This window comes from Talpa occidentalis, unplaced genomic scaffold (assembly GCF_014898055.3).
Source record: "Talpa occidentalis isolate TD23 unplaced genomic scaffold, MPIMG_talOcc4v2.1 talOcc4.8, whole genome shotgun sequence".
Classification (NCBI taxonomy): domain Eukaryota; kingdom Metazoa; phylum Chordata; class Mammalia; order Eulipotyphla; family Talpidae; genus Talpa; species Talpa occidentalis.
The window spans coordinates 31,455,231-31,469,272 of NW_023605194.1; positions in this window are offsets into that span (position 1 = coordinate 31,455,231).

The following is a 14,042-nucleotide window of genomic DNA, read 5'->3' on the forward strand; positions in this document are numbered from 1 at the left end:
CTTAAGATTTCTTTTCTCCTGCTTGGTGGATGAAAAGCCTATATATATTGGTTCTCTGGGAGCAGAGGGAGAGAGGTAGAGTGAGGATTTCAGCATTGTGTGTGCGCATGTTCACTTAACGCCCTGGTTTCCGTAAGTCCCTCTTCCAGCTCTATACTTTATGTCCCTCTATTCATAAGCCCTCCTCATAAAATAATCCTCTAGAATTTTGCTTTGGTGAAAGGTGCACAGTAACCCACCCACATGGAATTTAGGAAGGCATTGAGAGATTAAAACATTTCTTAAAAACTTTTAACATACCTTCCTTATTTAGGTGTCCCTTTGCCCCTTTTTATAGAAGTGTCACCTGTTACCAATTCCTGAACCTTTACAGATTCTGTGGGCTAATTCAGGTCGGTTTTGGTTTTTTATATTCTTGGTTTAGGATTCAGCTTTTTAGGATTTGCTGTTAGTTACCACTGGTCCTTCTGTTTTCTAGTCATAAGACTTCTGTTTATGCCTTAAAAAATACCTTATTAGCGGGCCCTCCCTGGTAGCTTAAATCTCAGCATTGTCACTGCTGCTGCTTGAGTTCCATTCTCAGGGAGATGGCCTGCATGGTGCAGCAGACCTCTCCTGTCTTGCCCACTGCTCCCCTCAGCATTGTATTTCAGTAGATCTGCCCGTTCTGCTCCCCACTCTGTCTCTGGTGAATCCTCTTATCCCCACCCCCTGCACCTCTGGCTTACACCCCAGGTCTTCTACAAAATAAATTAAAAAAAAAAAAACTTATTAGCATTTTACAAAATTTTGAGAAGTAATGAAATGAATGTTTGTTCAATTTTCTACCTTTACCCACAACTGATTTCTAGATTTTTAAAAAACATTTATCTATTCATTTTTTTTATCATGGTGAGATACACATAAAATTATTAATTATTTAAAGGTGTACAATTCAGTAGCATTAACTGCATTCATAATATTATGTAACCATCACCACTATTTAGTTCCAGAACTTTTCCATCACATCATACTGAAGCCACATACATAATAAGCAGTCATTCTTTATTTTTCCTTATACCCAGCCCCTGGCAACCACTGATCTGATTTTTGTCTCTGTGGATTTGCCTATAGTGAATATTTCATTTTTTTGAGGTTCATCTATAGTGTAGCATGTATCAGTAATTCTTTTTTTTTATAGTTGAGTAAATTCTGTTGTATGAATATACTAGTTTTTTTTTATCCATTCACCAGTTGATAGATTTTGGGGTTATTTCTACTTTTTGGCTATTGTGAGTAGTGCTGCTGTGGACATTTGTGTACAAATTTTTCTTTGAACACTTTTTTTCAATTCTTTTGGTACATAGGAGTGGAATTGCTGGGTAATTCAATGTTTCAGTTACCAAGGAACAAACTATTTACATTCCTAGTAGCAATGCACAAAAGTTTCAAATTCTCCACATCCTTGCCCCTATTTGTCATTTTCCTTAAAAAAATTTAATACAGCCATTCTAGTAGGTGAAAATTTGTATCTCATTGTGCTTTTAATTTGTGAATGACGAATGGCATTGATATGTTTTCATATTCTTGTTGGCCATTTAAATATCTTTCAGAGAAATGTCTATTCAACCCTTTTTACCCATTTTTAAATTGGATTGTTTATCTTTTGTTATTGAGTTAGAAGAGTTATATATTCTGGATACTAGACTCTATTCAGATATATAATTTTAAAATACTTTTTCCTCTATTGTTTTCTTTTCCTTGAATGCTTATGTGTTCTATGATTGTGATGTAATTTACAGAAATAGTGTCATTTTCCTTTATTTCTCCTGTTATTTGGAAAGATTGTATGCTTGGCCTTCACGTAGTGTAAGGAAACTTCCCTCCAAAAGTTAGGCTGCGGAGGAGAAATGCAGCTGAAAGAGATCACCTGGCCTATAGAAAGCAAAGTGTGGGACTGGGAAGCAAAGAGAATTCTCTAATCATGCTTAATGCAGAGAGAGAGCACCCAGTTTTATTTTTTTAAATAAACTTGGTTTTGATGACTTTGAAAGTTTTGAGAAGTAATGTTCAGGTATTTTACAGAATGTGCTTCTATTGGTATTTGTCTCATGTTTTTCTTATGATTGGGCTGGTGTCTTAGGTTATATAAGGAAGACCAGAGAGGTTAAATGCTCTTTTCATCACATCTTACTAAGGCAATAAGATGTCAGTATGACTTATCAATGTTGATGTTGACCTTGAGCACCTGGTTGAGCTGCCGTTTGTCAAATATCTCCACTGCTAATCTTTTCTCGGCTCCATGCTATATACCTTGCAAGGAAGTCACTTATTTGTAGCCACACTTAAGGAGTTGATAGTTATGCTTCCCCTTATCAAGGATGGAGTTTTTATAAAAATTATTTGACATTGTCCTGTGCTGGAGGTCTGTCCATTCTTCCTCATTTATGCATTTATTCAGTCTTTTTTTGTATCACTATGGACTCATGGATAATTACTTTACCCACGAGTAAACATGATTCCATCCTCTAAATTTAGGTAGTTTAGGTAATAATCCAGTTGCTACGTGTATGTGTGTTTGTGTGTGTGAACTTGTTCCAGCTTTGGCCATTGGAAGCTCTTTCATTTGACTCCTGTGTTTCTGACATATTCCTATCAACATGCGTGTGCTGGTGCACTTCCTTACTTATTGGCACAGCGTGATGCTCCAGGTTCATCTTGTATATTTTCTACTCCAAACCTAGAATCATTTTTTAAGGAGCATTCTCTCCTTTTATTAGAGAATAGAGAAATCAAGGCATAGGTGTTAGCTATGCTGTTGCTACTGGGGTGTTACTGCTGTAGGCTCTCTCAGCTGATAGAGCCAGAAAATATATGTACATATACTAATCTGTGTATAGACATGTCTATCAATATTTCTCTGTATATCCATCTCTGTGTGTATTCACCTAACCTTTAATTCATAGTGATGTATCCAACTTGAATCCATTATCACATAGATCATCCTGACCTTCTTCCCCTTGTTTACATATATACTCTTACTCCAATAGTGAAAAAACTGGCTCACACCATCTGCCATCTGTTTACTTGATTGTTCAGTTCCTGTGTATATGTAAAGTACTCCTACAGATTTGAAAGCTGGTGGTTTCGCTGTGATGCACAGATCTCTGGAATCCTACTTGGGCTCAAATCTGAGACCCTGCTGAAGTGAAAATCATGATTCCATCCTCTAAATTTTTAATTTGAAGCCTATGATGAACTGAAGCAAATTACAGCTATATCAAAGTCTAGACCCAGCTCAATTGCAGATAAAATCAGTTTAGATTTTATTCTAGTGGTCTGACAGAAGGATCATAATCTCTCTCTAGAAGAAAAATATTACTTATTTTAACTCCTGAGGTGTTTTTATATAAAATGTCTGGCATATAATAAAAAAAATTACAAAACAAGAAGAAACAAAAAACAAGGTCAGTAGATACCTAGAAATAATCCAGATGGTGGAATCATCAGACAAGGATTTCAAGTTAGTTATGAAAAACAATGCTAGTAGACCTAATGGTACAGGTAGACAAAATGTATTAAATGATGGAGATTTCAGCACAATCATGGACACTATGCCAAAGAACCAAGAAATGAAAAATACAATATTATATTGTCAAAGAATGTATTACTTGACCAAATAGCTCTCATCACATTCAGGAGAAAGGATCAGTAGATATGAATACATGTTGATAGAACATATCAAATTGATAAACAACCAAAAGAGAATGAGTAGGGAAGAAGAAGAAAATAACTTCCATGGACTGATAAAGTGGCAGATGACATATTGAATATATAATGGTCAAGAACTTCTGGAATTGGTGAAAGATAACAAGTCACAAATTTAAAAGTTCAACAAGTCCCGTCAGTTAAATACAAAACAAAAACAAACCAACATATAAGCAAAACAAAACAAAACAAAAAATAAAAAAAACCCACCCCCACATCAAAAATTGCAGATCTAAGCACATCATAATCAAGCTGCTGAAAACTATAGACTAGATCTTATAAGCAATAGGATGAATAGAAGTCATGATAAATATATGGGAATAACAATATGAATTATGACAAATACTCACCAGAGAAAGTGGAGAATTGAAAACAGTGGAATTTTATATCCAAAATGTACTGAAAAAAAAAAAAAAAAAAAAAGAATGTCATCTTAGAATTCTATATTTAGCAGACATAGCCTTAAAAGTAAGGGAAAACAAAGACTTTTCAGACAGGTTAAAATTTGAAATTTATCCCTGGTAGAATTAAACTGTCAGGAAATGCTAAAACATGTTCTATGAGCAATAGACAAAAAAGACCAGATGGAATGTTGGGTCAGTAGAAAAGAATGAAGAACAGAAAGAATAAATATCTATACAAATAGAAGTTTTTTTTTTTTAAAGATTTATTTATTTATACAAGCACTGGGTACAGTCAGAAGCGTGGGAAGGTGAGAGAATTCACCAGAGCCAGAGCAGGGAGAAGAACAGGCAGAGGGACCGAAGTGCACTACTGAGGGGAGCAACGGGCACGGCAGGAGAGGTCTGCACGCCATGTGGGACCCTCACCGGTGGCCAGGGATCGAACCCGCGCTGTGGAGGCTATGGGCAGCTTTGCAGCCCAGAGCTCAACCACTGAGCCATCAGGGAAGGCCCATAAATATGGTTTTTTTTTAAAGGTTTATTTTTTATTTATACAAAGACTGGGGTATAGGCCAGAGGCGTGGGAGGGTGGGAGGATTCACCAGAGACAGAGTGGGGAGCAGAACAGGCAGACGGACCGAAGACACTGCTGAGGGTAGCAATGGGTGAGGCAGGAGAGGTCTGCCGCACCATGTGGGTATCTCCCTGGCCAGCCAGGAATTGACCTCGTGCTGCAGAGGCTGTGGAGAGCTTTACAGTGCTGTGTTCAACCCGCTGTGCCACCGGGGAGGCCCTAAATATAGTTTTTAGGTATAAGTTTTTGTACCTTCACCTATAATGTCCACACACAGATGACTGATGATTAAAATTAAAATATTAATATATATGAATTTGATAGGGTATGCAGAAGTAGAGTATAAAACCATGAGAATGCAAAGAAGGGAAGTGGAATTCTTCTATCTTATGTTTCATACACTGAATTAATAAAGTCTTATTTGAAGGTAGAATGTAATAACTTCAAGGTACATACTTTAATTGGTAGAGCAACTACTATAAAAAAGCACAAAGATTACTTAAAAACAGTACATCTGTCTATGCAAGACTAACTGCTGTGAAAATTGTCCTCTTATTATAAACAACTAGGGAACAGGATAAAAATAGAAACAGCTGTGTTCAGACATTGGACAATAGTCAGCACAGGATACTGATCCTTGAGAGAAGGGAAGTAAATGACATGAGGCCTACAGGAAAACTGCCTGGAGGCAGTTTCCAATTGCAGCACATAGTAGGGAAACCCAAATAAAGCCCAGAAGGCTTTGGGGATGCTAAAATGACAACATTTGTAGGCATGAACTGGTGCAGAGGGAACTATACAGAAATCTATGGAGCTAGGACATGTCTCTAGAGTTTATAGAAAGGTCCTCTAGAATATTGTTGAAAACTCCATTTTCACAAGGAAAATGTGCTACTCTACAGTGCTAGGGAAAGTCACACTGGAAATCAGTATGTTGAGCTCAGTCATTGCTGGAGATAGTTTGTTTTTACTAGGCAGTTGAGTGTTTCATACATAAAGTATTTGCTAGAGACCTTGGAGTGTGGTTAAATTAGCCATATACTAATGTCCTCTCTAAACTTACTCTAACAAAGCTTAAAAGCACGTTTTGAATGTATCAAATTGACTATAAGTAACTCAACTGTAAACAGTTTCAGTTGAACTAAATTCAATACCCTGTAAAGGTATACTGAAAAAAAAAATAGCACCTAGAAATTAAAATGTTCAACATCAAAGATTACTAGAACACAAATAAAACAGGAAAATGAGATCATTAATCAGAGAAAAAACAATCAATTGAAAGAAACCTAAAAATGTAGAATCATTAGAAATATTTCTGATGATGGACTTGTCAGTCAAGGATATTAGAACAGCTATTATAAATATGCCCCATATGTTCAAGAAGGTACGAGAAGACACAAATGTGATAAGGAAAGAAATTAGTGATAGAAAAAAAGTGTTCAATGGAACATCTAGAGATGAAAAATACAACCTTGAAAATGCAAAACAAACTGCTGGATGGGATTAATGACAGATTAGATACTGGGAAGAAAAGATCATTAAGCTTAATAGTAATAGAACTGATTAAAAATTAAATGCAGGGCCTCCCCGGTGGCGCAGCGGTTGAGCGCTGGGTTGCGAAGCTGCCCGGGGCCTCTGCGGCGCCGGTTCGATCCCCGGCTGCTCCCCGGCCACCGGAGGAGGGTCCCACATGGCGCGCAGACCTCTCCTGCCGCCCGCTGCTCCCCTCAGCAGTGTACTTCGGTCCTTCTGCCTGTTCTGCTCCCCGCTCTGGCTCTGGTGAATTCTCTCACCCTCCTGCACTTCTGACTGTACCCAGTGCATGTATAAACAAAAAAACAAACAAAACAAACAAATAAATAAATAAAAACATGCCTCTATTAAAAAAAAAAAATGAAATGCAAAATTAAAAAAAAAGTGTAAAGTTAATAGAACATCAGTAATCTATGGAAAACATTAAGTTGTTAAAGTAAGTATAGTTGATGTTCCAGAAACAAGAGAGTGGACAGACAGAAAAATTACTTGAAGAAATAGTGATCGGATATTTCCAAATCTAAGGAAAACCACAACCAAGAACTCAATGAATCCTAAGTAAATTAGCCATAAATAAAATCATACCTGGTAATGAAATTTCTGAAACTGAGTAATAAAATGAAATTCTTAAAAGATGCCAGAGGAAAAAAGACACATAACTTAAAGAAGAACAAAACTAAGATTAAAAACTAGGCAAGCCAGAAGACAATAGAGCAATCTGAAAGAAAAATAAAAATTGTCAACCTAGAACTCTATCCTCAACAAAAGTATCTTTAAAATTTTTTTGGACTAACAAAGATGAAAGAATTTATTGTCAGTAGATATGAACTATAAAAAACACTGAAGGAAGTTTTTCAAGCAAAAGGAAAATGATACCAGAAGGGAATATACACACGAAGTGCAGAATAGTAATTATGTAGGTATATATTAAAGATATGTTCCTAATTTTTAATATCATACTCAATAATTGATTATGTAAATCAAACATGATTGCAGTATATTTTTTTTATTTTTTTTTAATAGAGGCATGTTTTATTTATTTATTTGTTTGTTTGTTTGTTTTGTTTATACATGCACTGGGTACAGTCAGAAGCACGGGAGGGTGAGAGAATTCACCAGAGCCAGAGCAGGGAGCAGAGCAGGCAGAAGGACCGAAGTACACTGCTGGGGGGAGCAGCGGGCGGCAGGAGAGGTCTGCGCGCCATGTGGGATCCTCCTCCGTGGCCGGGGAGCAGCCGGGGATCGAACCGGCGGCGCAGAGGCCGCGGGCAGCTTTGCAACCCAGCGCTCAACCGCTGCGCCACCGGGGAGGCCCTGATTGCAGTATATTTTGAGGCTTATAACCTATATAAGTAAAAAGTGTGACATAAATACCACAAAATGGGAAGATGAAAGTTCTTAGACTATGACAAGTGGTATATCATTTTTTTTTTTTTTAAAGATTTATTTATTTTATTTATTTATTTATAATATCATTGGGTACAGTCAGAAGCGCGGGAGGGTGAGAGAATTCACCAGAGCCAGAGCGGGGAGCAGAGCAGGCAGAAGGACCGAAGTACACTGCTGAGGGGAGCAGCGGGCATCAGGAGAGGTCTGCGCACCATGTGGGACCCTCCTCCGGTGGCCAGGGAGCAGCCGGGGATCGAACCAACGCCGCAGAGGCCGCGGGCAGCTTCGCAACCCAGCGCCCAACCGCTGCGCCACCGGGGAAGCCCGGTATATCATTATTTTAAGAGATAAGTTAAAGATATAAATTGAAAATCCTACAGCAATGAATAAAAAAAAGTATAAACAGAAATGAAACAAATAACAATCCATTTAAAGCAGTGCTTAAGGTGGGGGGGAGCATTTACATTAAATGCTTATGTTAGAAAAGAGGAAAGAAATCAATGATTTAAAGCAGATATTACAGCCTGCAAATTTTGGGTCAAATTCTTGAGTAGCCTGTGATCTGAGAATGGTTGATATATATTAAAATGGTTAAAAAAGAATCAAAAGGTAACTAATATTTTGTGATATGTAAAAATAATCGGAAATTCAAATTTTGGTGGCCATAAGTTTTATTGGAACCTAGCCATGCTCATTTCTTTATGTATTGTCTGTGACTGTTTTCGAGCTATATCCACAGCATAGAGTAGTTGTGACAGACCATATGGCTTGCAAAACCTAAAATAGTTACTTTCTGATTATTGAAGACATTTGCCAATTTTGAGTATGGATCTTACAGATTTTAAAACAATAATATGGGTATATAATTTACTTTTACCACTTTTATTCAACATTGAACTAATGGGCTAGAAAGTACAAAAAGCCAAAAAAAAGTTAAAAAAAGAAAAGAGCAAAATAAAAAATTGGAAAAGAAATGAAACTGTTATCTTTTATATATGACATGATTATAAATATAGAAAACCCCACAGAATGTACAAAAATAATTCTAATAAGCGAATTTAGCAATATACAAAAATCTGTTGTAGTTCTCTGTTAGGAACAACCTACTTGACAACTGACAAAAAAATATTTCTGATAGTGTGAAAAGAACACCAAATACCATGAGTGAATCCAAGAATGTGCTCTCACCACTCAAAGGTACAAAACATTATTTATGTAATTTAAAAATAAACCTAGATGAGTGACGAGATGCCTTATATATGGATTGGAAGACAACTTTGCTAAGATGGAATCTCTTTAAACAGATCTATAGATTCAGTGCAGTCTTCATTAACATCCTACTAGGATTTGTTTGAAGAAATTGATAAACTTACTGATTATATAAACTTATTGAAACTCAGAGGACTAAGAGTAGCCAAGATAATTTTGCAAAAGGACTGAATGGGAGGCCTTTAGTTTCCTGTCATCAAGAAACTATGACAGTATGGTGTTAGCATAAGGATACACATATAGGTGATTGATACCTAATAGAGATTTCAGAAATAGACTCAAGACATTTTTCCACTGAAGTATCAAGTCAGTTCAGTGGTAGAAGGAAAGAATAGTTTTGCTCTAACATGATGCGTTAGAGCAAACTACCACTTAAACTCACTCAAACATGCAAACTAATTCACAGTGGATCATCTATCTAAAAATACAAAAGCAAAAACTATATAACTTCTGTATAACTTCAAAACAAGTTCCCCAATACATAGTGAATGAATAGAACAAATTATTACATTATAGTTACTCTGTGTCAGGGACTCAGGAGAATAGGACTTTAACTTACATGTTATTTCAAAAGGTATTAAAAAGCTATACTTTTAATTATAATCCTTTACCTCCTCTTCATTTTGTCATTTGATGCTATTTAGTAATTTTATAATGCTTAGTGTTTTTTGGAAAATAGTCAAGGAAAGGCTTAAAGCTGAGTTTTCTGATTGGTAATAAGATGGAGAAAACCTTTTCTAAATCACATATGTTTTGTAACAAGCATTTTTAGTTGCAGTGTTCTGCAAAGAAAACCTGCTGATACAGTTTTTCCTGTTTTATAAATCTTTGACCCATTCATCAGACTCTGACCACGCTAAAGATAAAGGGTTATGGTTGTATTGGTCTTTCTCACTGAAGTGGCCTTCTGCAGATTGAGAAATTGTGTAATCATTAACTACGGTAATGGATATGTACTTGCAAGTTTCATCTGGTATCTGAATGAGCTTTAACCCTCTGAGAACACGCAATACAGTCCAAAATCATTGAAATTTACCTGTTGTCCATAACTTAATGTTTTAGTCTGTGTGTTTTTCCTATCACAAGTATTTTATTTCCCTGCCTTTGGCACATTTCATCTGTCTGCTTACACACTCACAACTCCTGTGAATAAGAGGATTTAGTAGCATCAGTCATATAAAGATAAAAAGTACTGTTTTGAATTAGCTGGACCATATTTTCTAGTCAATATTTTGTGGAGGAGGAAATCTCACAGGCATGTATAGGCAAATAAGTGAAGGCATAACGATGTAATTATTGTATATGAACAGCCTTGTGTTTTATAGAACTTTGATTCATTGCAGACATCTCTTAGCCTGGGAGATCTCTGAACTCTCAAGACTGCTTCACCATCTCCCCCTGCCTAGAAGGTAGTCAGGTTATGAATCTTGGGAATCTGGGGTTTGTGGTCTCATGACATAAACCATACCAAACAAACTTGAATCCAAGGACTATGAAATCTATCTACTTATGGGGCCATTTAGTCAGTTTTCCTTCAGGATGGAGGCTAACTAGGGCATTGCATTTTTTTCTACTGTGATTGTGGTAAATAGAGTGATACTAGAAATAATAGTGTGATGTTAGGGAGATCAGTATAGATTAATAAAACATAATTAGATATTCAGTAGTTAAGTGAATGAGTTTGGATGAATTCTTTGGTGATGTCTAGAATGAAAACAGAAATGGCCTAAGGGAGAAGGGAGAGATCAAAGAACAATTTAGAAAAGAATAGGGTTCTAGAAACCAAAAGAAAGGGTTTTACAGCAGTGTAAGAACTTACTAGATAGTTTGGACTTCACTGATGTCTAATAGAGACAGGAAATGGAAGTCAGATTACATGATATTTTGAAGAAAATGTTAAGTAAGCACACAGAAGCAGTGAATGTCTTACACTCTCTTTAAACATTTTAGACATTACCTATCCTTTGGATAAGGCAATTTAGGCTTTCTTTGCTCCTGTGTTTGTGGGCGGCAGTTGGGATGACTTTGGGACTGTACTGTACCCCTTAATTCTGAACGGCATTTAAATTCAGTTTAGAATTTTGTCATTACCATAGTTCAAAAGGCCTAAGGAAAATGTGGATAATGGGCTGTCCTACTTTGGTTGATTTGCTTCAGGCTTTGCCCTTTTGGGCACACCCCTGTGTTTAATCTTGTGGTAGCTCAGTATCACTATTTTATAGTTGTCATTTAATCTCTCCCATTAGACTATAAACTCCTTAAAGTTCCTTGTTGTTACTGTTGAAATCCATGGATTTCAATATGTGCCTTAATGCCTGGCACATACTATTGAGTATTTGTTACATGAAAGATTGAATAAATAAGCCAATAATTAATACCTCTCTTAAACACAAAAGAATTCCAATTTTATGGTCTCATAGAATCAAAAAAGTAGAAAGTTTCAGAGAAGAGGAATTGATAAACAGTTTCAAATGGCAGCAAAATAAGGAATGAAACTGACCTTTGGGTCTGACTATTTTTTTTTTTAAAGATTTATTTATTTTATACAAGAACTGGGGTACAGGCCAGATGCGCGAGCGAGTGAGAGGATTCACCAGAGACAGAGCGGGGAACAGAACAGGCAGACTGACAAAATACACTGCTGAGGGGAGCAGTGGGCCAGACAGGAGAGGTCTACCGCGCCATGTGGAACCCTCCCAGAACCGGGATTGAACCTGCGCTGCAGGGGCTGCGGACAGCTTCACAGCAGGGTGCTCAACCGCCTGCGCCACCAGGGGAGGCCCTGGGTCTGACTGTTAAAGGCCATTGATTTACTCTGTAAAAAGCATAATTGCAAAATGACTGGAGAAGTTATGTTTGCATGGGAAATAAGAACAAAGAAACATGGAATTTTGTTTTTCCCAAAGATTTGACGCTAAAAGGAAGAATCTATTGGTAAGAAGTACAAGATTTGAGAGAAAGGAGCTCATTACAGTAATTTAATGCATTTTATTGGAATTTACCTGAGTATTTCCCACCTGCATATTGGGTAATATTTTTCTCTTCCACTTGGTTTTGAGTTATCTTTTGAGTTTGGTTTTTGCTGTGCTGTTTGGGGCCCCCTAGTGACCAATCTAATAATGACATATAAATAGTAAAACATTAGTTAATCTCATTTACCAGCTATTTTTTATGCAGGTTATTCTTTCTGTGAGGACTCTACGAGCTATGTGGTTACAGTAATTACAGTGATGCTTAGCTCCTCTTTGATTTTTTTTCTGTGGTTCAAAACTTACACCTGAACTTAGAGTAACTGTTTCCTTAGTAATAATTCAGTATTTTTTTTACAATTTTCAACTGAAAATTGTAGTGTGTCTTTGTTTTAGCTGCTAATATTGTTCTTTTTTTTTTTTTTTTTTTTTTTTTTTATAGAGGCATGCTTTATTTATTTGTTTGCTGGTTTGTTTTGTTTTTTTTTTTTTTTTTTTTTTTATACATGCACTGGGTACAGTCAGAAGCGCGGGAGGGTGAGAGAATTCACCAGAGCCAGAGCGGGGAGCAGAGCAGGCAGAAGGACCGAAGTACACTGCTGAGGGGAGCAGCGGGCGGCAGGAGAAGTCTGCACGCCATGTGGGACCCTCCTCCGGTGGCCGGGGAGCAGCCGGGGATCGAACCGGCGCCGCAGAGGCCGCGGGCAGCTTCGCAACCCAGCGCTCAACCGCTGCGCCACCGGGGAGGCCCTAATATTGTTCTTAACTCTCATCATTGTTCTCAACTCTTAGTCTATAATGATAGATTCAGCTCCATTGTAATATAACTACTGGAACATATTCTGTTTGAAGGTTGTGAAAGAAAAGCCTGAGTTTCCAAGCAAAAAAAGATTTGATTGTTATGAAAATAATGCATAGTCATTATTCATCATAATAAAACTTTTAAAATATATCAATCTTTAAAAAAATCATCCTTACTCTTACTTCTCAATGTTTTTCTTTCTAGGATTTTTTTATTTTATAAAATATTTCTGACCAATATAAGGAACACCTTTATAATCAAAACTAATTAAAAAATTAAAACTTATTCAGTGCAGTTTAAGTCCCTGTGCACCCTTTGCCTGTCACATTCCCATTCCTCATGCTGAAAGCTAACCATAATTTAGTGTCTTATATAATAAAATTCAACATTAACATCACAAGTTGTATATCCTTTAAATTATTTTTTAAAAATTATGTTTGTAAGATGTATCCATGTTGACATGTAATTCACTGACTTATTTTTTCTGCCATATATTAATCCTGAAATTCCAATTTCTCAGAAGAAACACAATTGATCATCATGATTTGTTTACATAGACTGTTTAAGCACAGTGAGTCATTCTAATCAAGGCATGGTGGGAACCCTCTTGAAATCTAAATTCACAGATGCCAGCCAGAGACTCACCTTGCAAGCAGATCTTTTTAAGTACTGTTGTCTTGGGCCTGCTGTTAACTCCTTCTGCACAGATACCTCTTAGACATTTCATTGCAATGAGGACTAAGAAGAAAATTGGATAAGTAGTCAGGAGTACAGAGGAGGGGTGGTGATGAAGATGTAAGCATGGTAGTCATTAGTGTATAGAAGGTTTTCTGAGCCCTGAGATTGAATTTAAGTACTTAGGGAGAGAGAATACAGAGAGATTCAAATACTGGGCCCTTCAGCAAGAAGATGAGGAAGCTAGGAAAGCAGACTGAGGAGCAGCTGATGAGATAGTTTGAGATGGAATATAATCAGGAGGATGAGTAGCTCTAAAGCCAAGTGAAAAAAGTGTTTCAAGAAGGGAGGAATGATTAGTGATGTCAAATGCTGCTGATAGGCTGAAAATGGAGAGTTGACTGATGACAATGTGGAGGTTGTTGGAAACCATGAAATATGCTATTTCAGTGGAGCATTTTGAATCAATGCCTGACTGGAGTGGTTTTAGGAGAGAAAGTGAGAAGAGGGAGTGTAGATTATTCTTTCAAGAACTTTGCTATAAAAGAACAGAAAAATGGTGCATAGGTAGAGAGATAAGGGAGACAAGAAATAACAGCATGAAAAAAAAAATAAGTCTATTTGTATGTTGATGGAGATGACCTAGTACAAGAAAGAAAAATTAGTGATGTAGTTGAGGA